The sequence below is a fragment of the Dermochelys coriacea genome, chromosome 7 (assembly GCF_009764565.3).
Source record: "Dermochelys coriacea isolate rDerCor1 chromosome 7, rDerCor1.pri.v4, whole genome shotgun sequence".
Lineage (NCBI taxonomy): Eukaryota > Metazoa > Chordata > Testudines > Dermochelyidae > Dermochelys > Dermochelys coriacea.
Genome location: NC_050074.1, coordinates 12745990 through 12760194, shown reverse-complemented (window position 1 = coordinate 12760194; position 14205 = coordinate 12745990). Strand labels below are relative to the sequence as shown.

General features: G+C 40.0%; 1 protein-coding gene across 11 annotated transcripts in view; it reads right to left on the bottom strand.

Annotated features, from left to right (window-relative positions):
- The window catches only part of CHL1 (cell adhesion molecule L1 like), a 214912-nt gene that overhangs the window by 173481 nt on the left and 27226 nt on the right, over window positions 1–14205 (bottom strand). The window lies entirely within an intron of this gene.

The following is a 14205-nucleotide window of genomic DNA, read 5'->3' as shown; positions in this document are numbered from 1 at the left end:
CTGTCTCCCCTCTGTTTCAACCAGTGTGGTGAATCCCAGGACTCCTACGAGTGCCTCATGGGAGATGTAGTCTGACCAGGGAGCTCTGACCACAGAGGACAATGGTGGCACTGGACACCTGAACAACATCTCTGATAATGTAGATGGATGCAGTTCAATGTTAAACAAAGCCTAAATAAAACATTTCAACTTGTTTTGACAAGCTGAAGTGAAATTTTTCAATTCAGGAATGTTGGACCCTTTCATTTTTATCAAAAATGTTGAAGTGAATCATTTCAACGTTTTACAGTTTATGCTTTTTGGAAATTTTTGAATTTTCTTCTTTTTGTTCTAATTCAGGATGAAAACAAATTATGAAATATTGGAACTTTCCATGGGACAGAAATTCCCATTTTCAACAAACTTTACTCTCTAAAGTGTACAAGTCACCAATTTACTCTTACCTAAACTGAACTGAAAGTTGATAAATACGGAAAACTCTGATATGTAGCAAATAATGAGAATAATCGAAAATACAGTAACTTGTAATGACTATGGCAAAAAACCAAAGCAGCTAAGTATCTAAAATCTTCCACTTATTTCTGTCCAAGAGCATTATTAAAAGTGAAGAGAATATTGACATGCTCAACTTAGTTGTATAATCGGTAATAGCAATACATAGAAATTGGTAAATTAAACTGTGTGTCTATAATATATAGTACCAATAAAATAAGGCAGGGCAGAAAGATATTTTGTCAATCCAATGCACTGGACCAGATTCTGGCTGATAAAATAATAAGACCAATAATCAGACATAAGGCTGTATTGACACATACCAGAAGTAAATCAGGTACAATATTTATATAAGCATATGGTCACTTAGGTTTCTTACTTCCTAGGTACATGTGTTGTTTTTTTTCCCCCACGTAAATTAGGTTTGGGCAAATAAATTCATGCCCGATATGTGACAATGTTTAATGATCATGGTAAGTGATGAGCAATTAAACCCAATTCTATGATACATGTACATATATTGACTTTAAATTTTGGTGAACACCAATATTTATGGTCTCTTGAGGAAAATTCTGACTGGTAGGGATCACTGCTGTCAATATTTACCTCCTGGATCAATAAATCCTGATAGTCAATAAAAGTCAGTAAACTCAACTGACAGCACTAGGGTTGCCTGCATACACTTTAGGTAGGATTTGGCACACTTAGTATATGCTTATTAGTTAGAATGATTTTGCATTTTGAGTCCCTGTGGTATATGGCACACTTCCATGTGCTTTTTACAACATATCAACCAGAAGTCATTTCTACTGTTATTGCTTTGCTACCACCTTTCCTTGAACTCCTTTGGAACAACGTATATGCAAATTGAATGATATGCATTTTCTTTTATATATATCAAAAAGAGGATTCCCTCTGGGCTGGTAATATAAAGTCACATAATGCTGAATGCTACAACTTTGTATTAGATACTGGAGAACAATTTTTTCACAGTGCATATGTATTTATATTCAAAGTTTTGAGATTTAAGGGGAAAAATTCATACAATTCACTCTTGTATTTTGAAGATTACAACAATTTCTAAATATATAGCTGAGAGTAGATATTCTGGGCCAGATCCTTAGCTGGCATAAATCAGCACAACTCCCTTGGACTTCAGTGGAGCTATACCAATTTATACCAGCTGAGGCACTGGGTCTCTAATTTTTTCCATTTCTTTAAAAACAACTACTAAGCAGAACTGTACGAGTTTGAGCTGCCCTTTTCCACATCTTCAACATAAACGTAATTCATATGACAACTATTTCATACCTATTATATAGTTGCATTGAAGCACTGTCCTGTCTTCCATTTACAGTATTTATCAAACTGTAGTCTTACAAGAATATTTAAAAAGGTTATTCAGATATTTATTACTCAACAAATATCAACAAATAATTTATTTATACAACTAACTTGCTTTCACTGTGTCAGCACCCCTTTCATGTTCACGTTGAGTGGTGTTTCTAATGAAGGAACAGTTTGTGCTAGTTCAAGGACTCAAGCAAAAATGAATTGTAAGACTGAAGTTTGAATATTTACTAAAAGTGAATTCCAAATGGCATCACTGACCACTGCAAATTTTCAATGCTGAACTGAAAATTCACACTGGAATATACAATCGTAACAATAGGTTTCAGAGTAGCAGCTGTGTTAGTATGTATTCGCAAAAAGAAAAGGAAGACTTGTGGCACCTTAGAGTTCCACTGAATGCATCCAATGAAGTGAGCTGTAGCTCACGAAAGCTTATGCTCAAATAAATTTGTTAGTCTCTAAGGTGCCACAAGTCCTCCTTTTCTAATTGTAACAATGTTGTTGTTGGTCAGTTACACAAATGACTGCCCTTTAAGCTTGTGTGTGCGCACGCACACGTGCTTGCTTGGCCGGATGGCTGAATGAAGGGAACAGTGCTCTATGGCTGGTGGGGGGGAGGCAGGGGGAGAAGAGGAAAACTGCTACAAAAAGGGACAGCGCAGTTGCTGACTTATCCCTTGGGAATGCAGGGTTTAAAAGAGGCAGCTGTGCACCCAAAGCCTTCCTTTTCACACGGACCAAGGCTGAACCAGGACCCACCCTCCCTCCATTTTAGGTGGTAAAATACCAGGTTTGGTCAACACCTGCTGTGGGCATTACACTAGCAGCCCCGTGGGAGGGGGCTGGAAAGGAATTTTTCCCTGACCACCCGATTGGCTTGGTTGCAGTTGGGGTTTTTTCACCTTCCCAACACCAGGTTTCAGGAAGGGCTCTGTTCAGGCATGGCATGACGGTGGTAGGCAATACGTCACAACTCATTATTTAAGTGTAGGGCGGATGTCCAGTGCAGGTACTCCATAGGAAAGGCACACAGTGACTGGATAAATGGCTTGTAAAAGGACTTAAAAAGAGGTGTTCATTAAAGGAATGAACGGGGAGTGGTTGGGGACTCCTATGATTGGTACAGCAGGGATCCCTGATTGGTACAGCAATCCCCCTTCTTATAGCCCACCTTAACCCTCCTCTGGGTGAGGGTGGATGGTACGGTCCTGGCAATTGATTTGTTGGAGGGACCTGGAGGGAAAAAGAGGAGGAGCTGGTAAAAGCCCCTCAGGTAATTACAGAATAAACATGGGGTTACCTTCACTGTACACTGTTATCTGCTGGGTAGTCCCAGACATCCAATAATAAAGTTGCGGCTGGATTAAACCCATGTCAAATGTCTCCTGTCCTTTCGGCATAGCCAGACAATAATTGATCAGGCCAAAGAAACTAACATGTAAATTAGGTAATGAGTGTGAATTTTAGAACATTTCCAAAACACTACTAGCAAGGGATTTATAGACTAAAAATTATCCTACGAGGACAATTACAAATAATTCAGAAGAATAAGGACATTTGAAATTTGTTCATGGACAAATTAAAAACAATCTGGAAAGAGAAAAATGGTGAAATGTGTTGAATAAATTTTTTTTATGAATCATTTGCCCAGCTCCAAGTGTGATATGGTAATCAGATCCCTTCTTATTTATAACAAGATATGCTCATGGAGAGTTTTACTACCACAAAATGTGATACTTGGTAAAGATGGACCCTTCAGCTTTGTAATTTTTGAAAAGCTGGGGGACAGAATAATATGAAAATCATTTGAAAATCCTTGAAAAAGCAGACCAGTCAATACCATTGTATTTCCCTTTCTCACTGCAAGCATAATATTTCCTCTTTATATTTCAGCACAGGGGTAAATACATATTTTATATATAGGCCCCAATGAAGCAAAGCATTTAAGCACATGCTTAACTTTAAATATGGGATTATTCATATGCTTAAAATTCAATACATTGTTAAATATTATCTTGGATTGGGGCTTTATAGACTTAAAAAAAACCTATACATTTCTACTGATATAATCATTCCATAGGATTACAAGCAGGTAAAATGTCTGCCCAGAATAAACAGTTTGGTCAAAAATTTCCCACCCCAGTGGAGGAAAGACTAATGATTCAGATTGCTTTCCAATCACCTGTCCTGATCAGAGGGCATTCAGTTGCAAGGAACAATTTGGAAGTAATTATTTTGAGTCTGTATAATGTCTTCAAAGGCAATTAAAGTCCCCATACATTTTTGAAGGACACACAACTGCAGGTATAGAATACCACAGCCTGTGGGAATGCCAGTTAGAGCCAATTAAAACCCGATCAACCTTCCATGACACTGACATGCATATTTGAACTTTGCTTCTCTTTGCAAGATGGAGATATTTTGCTTCTCTGAAGAAACCTGATTTGGGAAGTGCAATGGATCACCCCATGCGATCATAATACAGATTTATCGATCAAAATGGAAGATGCCCAAATTGATTCTTGTAACTGGATTCCACTATATCAAAGAGTCATTGCTGCAAGAAAAAGACTTCAACTCTTTAGTCACAGATACCCATCTTCACTTCAGTATAAAATCAGAAAGTGAGAAAGAATGGCTCACATGCATATTTAACATAAACTTCAAAAGCAAGGGGTTCATTAGGAGAACATCATAAAAAGCAAGCTTTTTCTTGAACGAATAGCTACAGTTTAATAAAACATGACTTCAATTTTTTTTTTTGAAATTACATTGCAGACACATTTGGGCTGACATAGGGAATATAGCAAATTATGATAAAAATCAATTACTCAACAGATATGTATAGATACTGAATAATGCATTCATTATTATTCATTCTCATTACAATTCCCTCACATCACAAAGAAACTATGGAGGATGAGTGACAGCTTTAAGAACATATTTACCAAAATAGATAATCTGGAGTCCTAAGCTATTTAAAAAAAACTGGTGCACTGTCAATACTGTGTTATTGGGAATTTAAAAGATCTTAATTGTTTTGTTATTTTTAACTAAATAAACAGATCCACTAAATTATTAATCTGAATCTTCCTCCTCCCTGCCTCTCCCCCTGAAACAATCCAAAATTTCAGAATGTGCAGGTTTCATTTCAGCTCAGTTTTACTGAGCTATAAAAATGCCTGCAAATCAAGAAAGGTACAAACAACAAATATCTTCTTAGACCATGAAATAGGCTATCCTTTTTTAATGATTCAAATAAAAACATTGACAGACTGGGAGAATTGGTAATAAATATAAATAGAAGGGCTGAGGAAAACATCCACTTGAATAGTTTGCTAACTGCTAGCTATAGCATTTTGGCCATTTATAAGGCCACGTTTCAGACAAGTTAGGTGGGCACAATATGCACGCTTAATTTTTGTGTGCTTAGAGTTGACCAGTTGAAATCAACGCTTTGAGGGCCGGATCCTCATCCTGGTAATCCTCATCGGATTACACACATTACAAATCTGCACTCCTAGTCACAGCAATTTTGTGCATGGGTTTTACCCACACATACATTTAAGAACCTAAAATGTGTGAAAAAATCAGATCCAAATCCTCAGTTAGTATAAATCAGTATAGCTCCATTCCACTCAAGGAAGCTCTGCCAATTTACTCCAGCTGAGGATCTGACTCTAAATCTTTACTCTGCCCAATTTTGCTGCTAATATAGTCCATTTCCAACATCCATAAAATAAGAAAACCCTTTCTGTATTCATTGAGCAGTAACTAATATTATCACCCACTTTAAGATGTCAGAGAAAGAGACTGGAGTTTTCACTGTCTGTATGACTCAGTTACAGTGTTTTTTTGACGGCTTTCCCTACACTTTTGCTTTTGCTACTGTGTTCTGTGTAGGCAGTGCTAGGAGTCTCTGGTATCAGTAGCCGATCTGGTAGGGAGGAGTCTTTCAATTCAGACATCCAGCAGAATCAATAACTCTTTGAGGAAATCTCTCAGGGTCTGACCTTTGGGGTGGCCTCTTTAGGCCCCAAACTATAGTAACAGCAGCAGTTCTCCCAGGCAACCTCCTAGGGAAAGATTCAAAAGAAGATTGTTGCCTATTGGAGGCACCAGAATATTCCAAGCAGGCAATCTAAGAATGGAATTAATCAGCCTGCGAAGCTTTTAAACTCAACTTATCATTCACCCAGAGCTCTACACATATTCTTTATGACCCTGTGTTCCTTCATCTCCTTTGATCATATTATATTGAAGTACTCTCTTGTTGCATAAGTAACACCACTTCACGGTAACAATGAAACAAAAGAGAACATAAAGAACATAAAAGAATATAGTCCATCGCTTGGCCTATCACAACGCATACAAAGACTTAGTAAAAAGCCACGGTATTACAGAGCTGTATTTATGCTATTACAGAGCAGAACTAACAAAGCTAAATACGGCTTTAGGACCCAACATGATCTGAAACTCTTAACTAGAGCTACTGTTGATTGTTTCTCTGTTTTTTATGTGAATTATTGCACAGTTAGGGGCAGATCTTTGACCACAGAGGCAATTACTTATTCAAGTGTACCGAACCTTGTCCCTCACTCCAACTGGTCTAATACACCAGGATGAGGATCCGGCCCTCAATGCGTTGATTTCAACTGGTCAACTCTAAGCACAGTGCCCTGTTTGAAAGAAGTGATTCATGGGTTGTAGCGCATGGAAGCTGCAGAAGGTCATGCTACATGACACCTCACCCTTTTGACTTTCACATTGTCTTTCTGGCAAAATCAAAACCATTTTGTAACCAGTTCCAAAGGTCCATTTGACAAGCCAGAAAGGGATGCAACATTCATTTTAATACCACTCAGACTCCTCTGCAGAACACTAATCTCAGTTCTACAAAAAAGAAACTTGCCTTATGTGGTTTTGTTTTCATTAGGTTTCCCAAAATTAATCCAGTTTAATCTTTAATTTAAAACTATATGGTAGGTGTTAGAGACCATAGGGACTCTGATTTTGATATCTGTTGTCCACAATTCATCTTAAACTTGATTTTCATACTTTGGTTCTTGGCTGCCGAAACTCATGTTAATCCATTAAGACCATTTTTCCCAATCACAAGGTGACATATCACTTGTGCTCAGTTCTATTATGCATCAAACTATCAGGAGACGAGTTTAATATCTCACTGTTAATTATTATTTACCATTTTATTTCATACATAATTACATTTTAATCAGTGATTTACTTTTGGTATAAAACCATGGAGTGAAATCCTCACCCCATTGCAGTCAACGGCAAAACTGCTATTGATTTAAATGGTGCCAGGATTTCACCCCTAGAGTTCAGAGACAGAAACAACCCTACTAGATTATGTATATTGTGGTAACACCTAAAGAACACAATTGAGATGGCTGCTCCATAGTGCTAGGTTATATATACACATTATTATTATTACTGTATTACCATAGCACCTAGGAGCTCTAGACTTCATTATGCTATATTAACAGATGACTCTGCAGGGCAGGGACTGACAGACTAAATAGCTCAGACAAAGTATAAGGGGGGGGAATAGAAACACAGAAGTGAAGATACTTGCTTGAAGTCAGACTACACGGCAGTGGTGGAAATAACCAATAGACCACACCGACACCTGGATTAAAATATGCCAAGTTCTTTCCACAGAAAAAGGCATAATCCTTGCCCTGGAAAAATGTTTAATCTAAAAAGTAGAAAAGACAGAAGAAAGATAGGAGAAGAACTTGCAACATATAAGCAAGATGACAGGTGATGGCACATCTTGTTAATTCTATACTTGGATTTAATTAATAATTATTATTTTAATATAAACTATGCCTAACTGCCTGCTCATTTGGCCATTATTAGCCCCTGACTCAGCCATCACCTAAAACTTCCAACGGCTTCAGCTATCTATTTTCAAATCCACTAGAATCCTACTTAAATTATCACCTTACCCATGACTCCTATCCTCCTTGAACAAAGCAAGCTCTGCCTCTTGTGCTACACCTCCTTTATGAGAATCTTAACTTCCTCTTCTGCACAAATCCTCATAATACTCACCCCCCCACACCATCACTACATCCTATAGAGACAGGAGACATTTTAAAAATAGTCACTGCTGACATCAGAGGAGATGTTATGACAGTGAACACCTTCTTCCCAATCACACTGAGCTGACAGGTGCTAGGGAAACCAAGCACCTTTCCTCAAACCCACATCCCAGTTATGCTCAATATCTGCCTATTATTTAGTCCCCTCTTCAGAGCATCCAGCCCATATCCAGTCCAGCTCTCCCACAATGCAAGCAATCAGATGTAGTGATTAGGATATCTTTTACACTACAATGAAGTCTCCCTTTAAGAAAAAAAATCAACTTTCAAGGCACTGTGTTTTGCTCTCTTAGGCTACATTTACCACTGGTAGCACCAAGTAGGGTATGTGTAGCTCCAGACCACAGTGAAAAGCTGGCAGTCTCCACAACGGAGTGTTTGGCTAAACGCATCAGTCAAAGTCCCTGGCGGGTGAATGAGGAGGGGAAAGGCTCCAGCAACAAGCCCACTGCCTCCCCCCCCTACCTAGGCAGGCTACTCAGCCAGTTTTGAACTGGACAGTCCTTTTTTGCAACTTTTGTCCCCCATCCAGTACTGAGCTAAAACCCCCCACCAGTCTGATACACACCATGATGAAGAGTGCATCACCCCAGCCCCACTGATGAGACCTCACGTACACCATGTATGTGAGGTTACCCCAACGGGGGTGGGATAGCATTGCACAGTCTTAAAATGGCACACATACCCCCATGTGGTGTGACCTCACATGCACCATGCATACAAAATCATGCCAGCAGGGGTGGGTCATGCCAGCAGGAGCATGGTCATGCCATTCCTGGAAGTCCCAGAATGTTCAATATTCCAGGAATATGGTAAGGGCAGGATGTCAACTATCTGAGCCTTTACCCACTGCCAGAGTCTTTCCCTGAGGATTCAAGCGCGTCTTTACTGGCCTAAGCATAACCCACACACCTCCTAGGTATGGTATTCTGTCCCATCTAGTGGCACTGAGACCACTTAGAGAGAGAGTTAAATGAGTCTGCTCTACAGCGTTAGTAAAGAGTCTGTTGGGTTTTAGCTCATGCACTAAGCTCCAGAGGTCCCCTATTCAATCCTGCCCGCCAACAACCGCGGTCTGTCGGCGTTACATAAGCAGCGGCTCACCATCTACACTGCAATTTATACCTGTGCTAAGGAGGCATACAATGTGTGTACTCTGTATGCCACCGTAAGGAGAGTGCAGTGTAGGCATATCCTTAGATGCCACACATCACTCTTAATTCAGCCTGGACAGCAACTCCCACTACTAACTCCAATGCCATTACACCAGTTTGCAGCAGCCGAGGATGCGGTCTGTAATGTCTACAAACAAGGCTGTGTTTTCAGAGCTAAAATCACTATACCCAGCAGTTTGTGCCTTATGATGGTCCATACATAGTGGGACCCTTTCTGGGTATAGCTAGATGCCAGTTGTGAAGTGGAATGAAAGTTTGCATAATTAACATGCAGAATTGGACTTCCATGACTCTACATAATGAGTCCACATTTGCAATTCTTGTGCACTCAAAAATTCCACCATATCTATTAAGATATTGTTCTAGGTGGATTCTTCTGTTCTTCTATCTAGTGACTATCTGCAACATAGGGTTCTGTTGCTCTTTTTGGGGATTTCTGTTTCTCCTGAGATTCCGGATTTCTACACTACAGAAGACAAGAATCTGAACTCTCAGAACAAGTGAAATCAATTGTGTTGATTCCTGGATCAACATTAGGCTACATAGTAGCTAAGCCACATAAGCCCACGAAAGTTTGAATTTGTTTTTCTGCAAAAGGTCCTTTGGCAAATGATGTTTTTCAGGCACTTATGCAAGAATCCTCTAAATTAGCCAATTTCCTCTGAAATATTAGGGAAAAAAGAATAAATAGTATAAATAAATCATACCTTACATGCAATACATGTGCTGACAAAGTGATTTTAATGTGAATTGAGAGCTAAAACTACCTTAAAATAGGAAGTAGAATTCACAAAAGCAATACATAAGGCTATACAAAAATCAATGTTCGCTGCACTGGTTGTTGGCAAAATTAGACAATTAATTCCGTGTAAACTAACCTATCAGGAATCCCCAGACTGTGGGGATTCTGATAGCTGTTATTGCAGTACACTATATTAAGGAGAGAACACTTTAATGAGATCCCTGGAGAGTCTATACAGGTTTGGATCTTCTTCTCGAAAAGAACATTTTACTCCATTTAACTGCCACTACGTTATATCTCATACACACATGAGCAAAACAAGCTATTAAAACAATTATCAGTACTAATCAGTATGGTGCTTTTCAGGATCAAAAAGACATTATGCCATTTTCAACATATATGATCCATCCAAAATACCATGTGCATATTAAAAAGAACAGTCAGCAGCATTTGACAGCGCAGCAGCACAAAGAAGAGCATAATGCACCAGGACCAAAAAAAAAAAAAAAAAATCAGACGTTGCCTACATCATAACCTGTAATTTATATTTTTTAAAGGTTCTAATTTCTTGCATACATTGATACATGCATTGGTACAGTATGTCATGTGAAATAAAGGCCCTAGCTTGAAATTTAATTTTCCAAACAGGTGTTAAAATGAATCTTTTACAGTCTTGACTTCAAAATGGCTGTATTTCAAGTTGATTATATGCTGTAAAATAGTGGAGCAGAATATCTTGATTGTACTGTAGTTGTAATACCAGAAATAGCAGCACTAAATCCCACATTTTCATCTGCTTCTATTTGCAGCTTCTCCACAAAATATGCAAGCATCAAATTTACCTCTGAAATTAAAGCAAGCAGTACTCTGAGGTTTTGAAAGGCTAGTCAGTTTAAGCCTTATGACCTTTATTTTCATATTACCTTTCTAATAAAATGTTAAGTGATGCCTTGGAATTTTTTTGGGAAGTCACAAGTGAAATAAAATGATTCTCCCCCTTTAAAATAGTAACGAAATGGTATAAAAATATTTTAAAGAAGGACCTATACACCTGTAAGGGATATCTGCTTAGATAGCTGAATACTCTATTTTCCCCCTAGTCGTACATACTGGAGGAAAGTTTGCTATGCACACTTCTTTTTACTAATTAAACTGGATCAGATCCCGATAGCCTTAGCAATGTTAAATAGTATGAGCAGTCTCATTAGAGTTAATAGAGCATCTCATAAATTAAGTGACTATTCAATGTGAGTAACAATATCAGAATCTGGCCCATCATAGAATCATAGAATATCAGAGTTGGAAGAGACCTCAGGAAGTCACCTAGTCCAATCCCCTGCTCAAAGCAGGACCAACACCAACAAAATCATCCCAGACAGGACTTTGTCAAGCTAGGCTTTAGAAACCTCTGAGGATGGAGATTCCATCACCTCCCTAGGTAACCCATTCCAGTGTTTCATCACCCTCCTAGTGAAATCGTTTTTCTTAATATCCAACCTAGACATTCTCCACTGCAACTTGAGACCATGGAGACAGCAGATTGAGGGACATGATCGTTTCCCTCTATTTGACATTGGTGAGGCCTCATCTGGAGTACTGTGTCCAGTTTTGGGCCCCACACTACAAGAAGGACGTGGAAAAATTAGGAAACGTCCAGCGGAGGGCAACAAAAATGATTAGGGGACTGGAACATATGACTTATGAGGAGAGGCTGAGGGAACTGGGATTGTTTAGTCTGCGGAAGAGAAGAATGAGGGGGGATTTGATAGCTGTTTTCAACTACCTGAAAGGGGGTTCCAAAGAGGATGGATCTAGACTGTTCTCAGTGGTAGCAGATGACAGAACAAGGAGTAATGGTCTCAAGTTGCAGTGGGGGAGGTTTAGGTTGGATATTAGGAAAAACTGTTTCACTAGGAGGGTGGTGAAACACTGGAATGCATTACCTAGGGAGGTTGTGGAATCTCCTTCCTTAGAAGTTTTTAAGGTCAGGCTTGACAAAGCCGTGGCTGGGATAATTTAGTTGGGGATTGGTCCTGCTTTGAGCAGGGGGTTGGACTAGATGACCCCCTGAGGTCCCTTCCAACCCTGATATTCTATGATTCTATGATTGTTTCTTGTTCTGTCATCTGCCACAAGTGAGAACAGCCTAGCTCCATCCAATATGCCATTTGCCTTCTTGGCAATAAGGCACACTGTTAACTCATATCCAGCTTTTCGTCCATTGTAATCCCCAGGTCTTTTTCTGAAGAACTGCCACTTAGCGAGTCAGTCCCCAGCCTGTAGCAGTGCATGGGATTCTTCTGTCCTAAGTGCAGGACTTCGCACTTGTCCTTGTTGAACCTCATCAGATTTCTTTTGGTCCAATCCTCCAATTTGTCGAGGTCACTGTGGATCCTATCCAGCATATCTACTTCTTCCTCCAATTTAGTGACATCTGCGAACTTGCCGAGCATGCAATCCATCCCATCATCCAGATCATTATTGAAAATGTTGAACAAAACCAGGCCCAGGACTGACTCCTGGGGCACTCTGCTTGATAGTGTCTGCCAACTAGACATTGATCACTACCCGTTGAGCCCAACGATCTAGCCAGCTTTCTAATGCACCTTATAGTTCATTCATCCAATCCACACTTATTTAACTTGCTGGAAAGAATACTGTGCAAAACCATATCAAGAGCTTTGCTAAAATCAAGGTATATCATGTCCACCGCCTTTCCCATAGCCACAGAGCCAGTTATCTCATCATAGAAGGCAATCAGGTTGGTCAGGCATGACTTGCCCTTGGTGAATCCATGTCGACTGTTCCTGATCACCCTTCTCTCCGCCAAGTGCTTCAAAATGCATTCCTTAAGGACCTGCTCCATGATTTTTCCAGGGACTGAGGTGAAGTTGACCAGTCTGTAATTCCCTGGATTCTTCTTCTTCCCTTTTCCAAAGATGGACACTATATTTGTCTTCTTCCAATCATCTGGGACGTCCCCCGATCACCTCGCGTTTTCAAAGATAATGGCCAATGACTCTGCAATCACATCAGCCAACTCACCCAGCACCCTCGGATGCATTGCATATGGCCCCATGGACTTGTGCATGTCCAGCTTTTTTAAATAGTCCTTAACCTGTTCTTTCACCACTGAGGGCTGCTTACCTCCTCCCCATACTGTGCTGTCCAGTGCAGCAGTCTGGGATCTGACCTTGTCTGTGAAAACCGAGGCAAAAAAAGCATTGAGTACTTCAGCTTTTTCCACATCAACTGTCACTAGGTTGCCTCCCCCACACTTTCCCTGACCACCTTCTTGTTGCTAACATGTATGTAGAAACCCTTCTAGTTATCCTTCACATCCCTTGCTAGTTGCAACTCCAATTGTGCTTTGGCCTTCCTGTTTACACCCCTGCATGCTCAAACAATATTGTTATGCTCCTTCCTAGTCATCTATCCAAGTTTCCACTTCTTGTAAGTTTCCCTTTTGTGTTTAAGCTCACCAAAGATTTCTTTGTTAAACCAAACTGGTCACCTGCCATATTTGCTATTCTTTCTGCACATCAGGATGGTTTGTTCCTGTGCCCTCAATAAAGCTTCTTTAAAATACAGTCAACTCTCCTGGACTCCTTTCCCCCCCTCAGATTAGCCTCCCAAGGGATCCTACCCTTTAGTTTCCTGAGGGAGTCAAAGTCTGCTTTTCTGAAGTCCAAGGTCTGTATTCTGCTGCTCTCCTTTCTTCCTTTTGTCAGGATCCTGAACTCTCCCATCTCATGGTTATTACCATCATGCTAACTGGACAAACCTATAAGAAATATCTTACTAACGGAGGAAAAGTGTTTCCAAAGGGGCTGGCATTCAATAGCATGGCAACCAGAAGTGAGAACAGGTGAATTTTCGACACCTGAATTTTGGGTTAAATTCAGACCTGTTGTAAGCAAACCGCTCTGCATGTGAGACTGCGGTACATACATACTTAGGACGTGTGTTTCTGTGGAAGTCAGTTCTCAATATAGCAACACATCTAAATGTGTATTGTGATACAGAATTGCCAGAGGGCAGCAGGAGCGTACTAGAAGGGAGCCTTATTCCCTGTAGAGGGAAGAAAGTTTGCTATAGACTAATTAAAGCACCTGAAGCCAATGAAAGCACCTGAAGTCAATTAGAACAGCTGAAGCCAGTCACATGATAAAAAACCTCTGCTTCAGTCAGACCAGGAGGAGTTGGAGCAGAGGAGAATGTGGAAAAGTGCTGTGGCTGGCTAGAAGACCCTAGGTAAAGAGACACCCATCTTGTGCAGAGAGAGAGAGGGCAGGAAGCCCCACAAGCTGAAGAG